A 6000-nucleotide genomic window follows, 5' to 3' on the forward strand; every position below is an offset into this window, starting at 1 on the left:
TAAACAGTATAATTATTATTTAAATGTTGATATTTAGAAATACACACAAAGACACAATTTTAGGATAAGAATATAAAGACCTAATCAGGGTAAAAGTACCATGTAGCATGGTAAGTCAGAACCAACTGACTGGTGGAACTAGAAAAATTTTATAGGTAGGAAAATGTCATTGTAATGGTTTGAAAATATTTTTTAAAACTACATTGTAGTGTTTTCTAAACTTGCTATTGCTCTATAAAAATAATGTTAGTTCGACTTAATTTATTGTAAAACAAAATCCAGTTTAAATGTTTTAAATATTGTTATTATTATAATAACAATAACAATAATATTAAAATTATTAAAAAGCTACCTGAAAAGTAATTTTGTTTTTGTTTTATCCTTTTATTGAACATGTATATAAAGGAAAGAGCCTTCTCTGTTCTTAAAATTCTTGAATAAAAATCAAGGGGCACAATGCTTGTTATATAATAGCTCTACTTCTTTTCTTTTCTTTTTTTGTTAATTTTGGCATGACCCATTCCTGTATCTTTCTGACAAACATTCTTTCTAAAAATATATCAAAGACTGAAAGAAGATATTTTCTTTCTATGAGTTTTCTTTCAAGCATGTGCCATTTGAACTTTTGTGCATCAAGATATTTATTTGGCACACCGTTCTTAGTTATTCCACTTCAAACTTTGGCTCCTCCAAAAAGAACCGTGATATAGTCTGAATTCTGTTTACATTGTTTGGTGGAACAAAATAAGAAAAAGATACTTTAATGTGATTCTCTTGAAAGGCTTTAGACTGAACAGAATAGAACCTGCTGTACAGATGAAATTAGTTGTCTTAATTTTCTTGTTCCTGTATGAAGCAGAGCATGTAGTCATGCACATTAGTTAAAAATATTGGGATACCTTTCTGTAAATGCATAAACTAAATGTTTGAACAAGGTTCGAGTTGGGCACAACCAGGGGCGGACTGACAACTCATGGGGCCCCCGGGCAATAGGGGATCATGGGGCCCCTGTGTCCTTGCCCAAACTCACAAAAGCCTATGAAAAATGTACCAGGGGCATCTCATGGGGCCCCCTACTGACCCCGGGCCCTCGAGCAGTGCCCGAGTTTCCAAATGGTCAGTCCGCCCCTGGGCACAACATAAACAACATACACAAACATACATAACATAAACAATAAGTATACAGATTGTTGTCTTGGGGACCTGATTGCTTGAGAATTAGTTTCCCAAGACGACAGTCTATATACTTATTATTTATGTAGTGGAGGTTTTGTGGGTTACTTCTGATGTAATTTATGCTGATCTGAAAAAGTTTTGGTAATGAAAGCTGTCAAGTGTTTGACAGTAGTTCAGATGTTTGCAACAATGTGTTTTGTATTAACCAGGGTTAACTATCAGGTGATCCTTGGTAATTTGTTGAACCACTTGCCTACTGGGCACTTTTATCCCCTTCCTGCCCAGACCTATCTTCAGCTTTCAGCGCTGTCGCACTTTGAATGACAATTGCGCGGTCTTGCAACACTGTACCCAATGAAATTTGTCTAATTTTTTTTCACACAGATTTCTTTTGGTGGTATTTAATCACCACTGGGTGTTTTAATTTTTGCACTATAAACAAAAAAAAGCAAAACAAGTTTTTTCTAATTCTAGTTTTTTCTTCTTTCTATTATAAAATGTTGCAAATGGGTACATTTTCTCCTTCACTGATGTGTGTTGATGAGGCTGCACTGATAGGCAGCACTGATGGGCAGCATTGATAGTCTGTACTGATGAGGCGGCACTGGTGGGAATTGATGAGGAGGCACTGATGCTGCTGCATTGATATTCAGCACTGATGGGTGGAAATGATAGGGAGCTCTGATGGGCACTGACTGGCAGCACTGACTAGTGACACTGACTTGCAGAACTGACTGATGGAACTGACTGGCAACACTGATGGGCGGCACTGATGGGTGGCAATTCTGAGTGGCACTTCTGGGCAGCACTGATGGGTGGCACTGCTGGCACTAATGGGCGCCACTACTGGGCACTTTCGAGGCTGCACTGATAATCAGGGGACTGATGTCCTCTGTGACTCTTGCCAGTAGCACTTTCCTCATGCTATGATAGCATGAGGAAAGTGCTGCCAATAACCAGCAACTGTATTTACTTTGTGATCAGTTGTGTCATTGGACACAGCTGATCATGTGGTAAAAAGCCACTGTGATTGGTCTTTTACCTTGTTGTGTGATCAGCTGTGTCCATAGGACACAGCGATCACAGACAGCGCAGGGTGCGCACCTCTGGGGGCGTTCTAGGAGGACGTCATATGAAGCCCTCCCAGAACTGGACAACCGTGCTGTAGCCATCATTCAGCTATATCCTGGTTGTCAAGTGGTTAATATGTATCAACTCCTGATGAGGGAGCAATGAAAGTGCTGAAATACATTGAGTTTTATTGATTTTAATACATTTGTGACTACTATTATTGTGATCCTTACTTTGCTGTGTGAACTCCCAATATCCAACAACATTATTCTGTGTGGTTCACCCAAACTTGGTTGTGTGTTGTTGAAGCCGTTTTCAAAGTCGACTGCTGCTGCTACTGCTGCTTGTCAGTCGGGACACAAATTGGTGTTTCTTGGCCACTCGACCAAGGTGAGCTGCATGCATTGATCTTATTTTCCTGTTCATGTGCTGATACTTTTCTTTTGTTTATTAATACGCATTCCTTTGTGGGAATTTGTGGTCAGTTGTTGGAAGAGGGAACTAAATATGCAAGATTTTCATGTTGGATTGCTAAGCTCCCCCTCATTAGAGTGCTGTATTGGACTTCGGAATGGAAGAAATTCCCTCCCCTGCTTTCCCTAAAGCCTGTAAATTTATTAAGGGGTCATGATCTCTGTCAACCCCCAATCTGAGCACTAGAGGGTTGGTGCTTTTTTATACCCAGCAGGGGTAGGACAGTAGAAACAACAGCATTTAAAGAATATGTAAACCCAACATTTCATATTCCTGATATGTGCCTGCTGTATCATGTACTTGTATGAAAAATAATCCTGTTTTCTTTTTATTGCTTCCTTTGTGTGTTGTTCCTTTCAGTCCCTCTGCTTTCCTAATAAAAACAGATCACACTAGGCATGAGAGCACAGCATAGTTAGTTGTATGGCTGTGCTGGAACTCAGTCTACTTTCCTCCAATTATCAGACTTGTGCTGGCGTGCCCTGCCCCCACACAGCCACTCACTGGGAAGACCAGAGTGCTGCTGTTTCTACTCCCTGAGCTCCTTTTGCAACTGAGGATAGAGGGTATGTGATCACGTATAAAAAGGGGAAAAAAGGTATTTACAGTATAATTTTTTTTATATGTATACAGTACATAAATACACTGAATGGGTTGTTTTACATGGTGAGGGTTTACATATACTTAAATGTAATTAAATGTTTAAAATACTGGAGGTATTTCCTTTTGAGCTTGCCATGCTCATAGATTTTCTCTTTTAGCCCACAAGCTGAAAGAGAGAAATCTAATAGGTTCCTTCATCCATGCTATTGTATTCTGACATCCAGCACCCAAAACTGTCTGAATACCAGAACAGTGACTGTATCACACTGGATGCAATTTTCCACCTGGCAATGGTGCTGACAGGGCTTGCATTTCAGCCAAGTCAGTAGGAATTGGCCAACATTAGCCAAAAGTCGTCTATGTCAGTCTTCAAGGGATTGCTGCCTTTCTATATATACCGATTAGAAGCCCTTCCAGGTAAGATAGAAATGATCTTGGAAGAAATAAATATGGAAATTAATTTCAAAGTTTATTAGAACCTATATATTGTATTCATTTATTCAAATTTAATAAAATAAAGTAAATAAAACAAAGAGAAAGAGATATTAATAAAAACAAAAAAAAAATGATCAGTATTCTAAGAAGCCAAAGACAGACCAGAGAAAAATAAGAGACAAAAAAAACCCTGTAAATAGAATGTCATAAACCATTCAGATAGAACAAATCTTACAAATGTATGCTGGATACACACAGGTATTTTTATTATCATTCAACCCAATGGGCTGAATGAAAAAAATAAAATGTATAGATTGCAGTACTAACGTCTGTCCTTCTCCAGGACACACTGATCAGTGCTTCCAGTGCTGATCGGATGCTGGTTTCCAGCATAGCCATTCAACAGAAGTCAGTCGTGAGACTGGCTTCTGTAGGATGAGGAGCTGTATACATGTGCCGACAGTCGACTGGTTCCTGCTGAACAATTTTCAGATGATTTTCAGTCCATGTGTACCCAGTCATACACAAAAACTTAAAGGAAAGACTAAACACTAAACCTATATTGCCTAACCGTTGCTTCCCATTACCATGGATATATTTTAGCATAACTTATGATGCAAATACCAATCAAATGCTAATTATTACTCTTGAGCTAATATGGTGAATTTCTATAAATAGGACAAATACAAAAAAGTATATATAAATAAAAAAATTAATAAATGTGTCTTGAATCAAAAATAATAAAAATTAAATCACCTTCTTAGAAATTCACAAATAGGTTCGCAAACACATCACACCAACTCATAAATAGTGTCAGAATCTATATAAAAACAAATAACTGTGCTGCGCTCCTATATTGATGTAAATAAACTATAAAAACAGTGTAAGTCCGTACAATATATTATCCAAACAGTACACAAATTTACTTGAATGATCCCTTTAGGATATAGAGAAATATTAGTGTAATAACATTATTATGTGTCCAATATCAATAATAAAGTGAAATCCTCCTTTTCTGAGAGATGGGTACAAATAGGCGAATTCACTCCAACTATAGATGATTGCGGTATATATGAAGCTCAATTATGCGCTCACCTCCATTTTTAGCCCAAAATAGACCAATCAATTCCCCCTGATGAAGCCACGTGACCGGTGGAGTAACGCGTAGGGGAGGGGCTCTGACATCACCACGCCCAGTCGGCTTCTATACGGCGAGTACAGCTAGTGTGCGGTGCACACAAGGAGATATGCATTAAGGCTTGTTTTAATTATTACACTGTGAGTGGAATACAATGGCTATGCAATAAAGTGTTTTATAAGGGTAAAGCACTATCTTTTGTTCTTTTTTGGCATTATATATGTGGAGACTTCTGGAGTAGATCTAGGAGGATTATTCCCCTTGGAGACTTCTGAAGTGGATCTAGGAGGATTATTCCTCTGGAGGTGAGAAGGAGGAAATATCCATCCATCCATACATCCACAGATCTGCATAGGATAGTAATGAGAGGAGAGACACCAGGTGGATAATCAGGAAATCACGCTGTGAACACATTCAAAGAAGGTGGTGAACATCAGTGCACATTTTATCCTTTTAGGATAAACAGCTTGTTTAGCCTGTATTTTTGGGCTAAAAATGGAGGTGAGCGCATAATTGAGCTTCATATATACCGCAATCATCTATATGTTGGAGTGAATTCACCTATTTGTACCCATCTCTCAGAAAAGGAGGATTTCACTTTATTATTGATATTGGACACATAATAATGTTATTACACTAATATTTCTCTATATCCTAAAGGGATCATTCAAGTAATTTTGTGTACTGTTTGGATAATATATTGTAAGGACTTACACTGTTTTTATAGTTTATTTACATCAATATAGGAGCGCAGCACAGTTATTTGTTTTTATATGATGCAAATACCTTTTTTTGAAGTTTTCAATGCAGTCGCCGAACTGTAAAGGGCTATTTCTCACCTACAATGCCTACAGTAATGGACACCAGCAGTGGGTGACATCATTGCACTATGGAATTTAGCCCAGTTGATGACCCACAACATTACGCAGAGGATCTAGTGCTTGCACTCATGTAACCGGATAGAAAAGCTTGAGAATGCATGTATTTCCATTGTGATCTATGCTAATAGGAACGAAAGGGGAAGCAGCACTTTAAAGTAAGTTTATTGTTTAGCCTTTCCTTCTACTTTAAGCTTTCACAAAAATTAAAGTGTTACTAAACCC

Source organism: Staurois parvus, unplaced genomic scaffold, assembly GCF_062004578.1.
Source record: "Staurois parvus isolate SC_StPar_1 unplaced genomic scaffold, SC_StPar_1.0 ptg000510l, whole genome shotgun sequence".
Classification (NCBI taxonomy): domain Eukaryota; kingdom Metazoa; phylum Chordata; class Amphibia; order Anura; family Ranidae; genus Staurois; species Staurois parvus.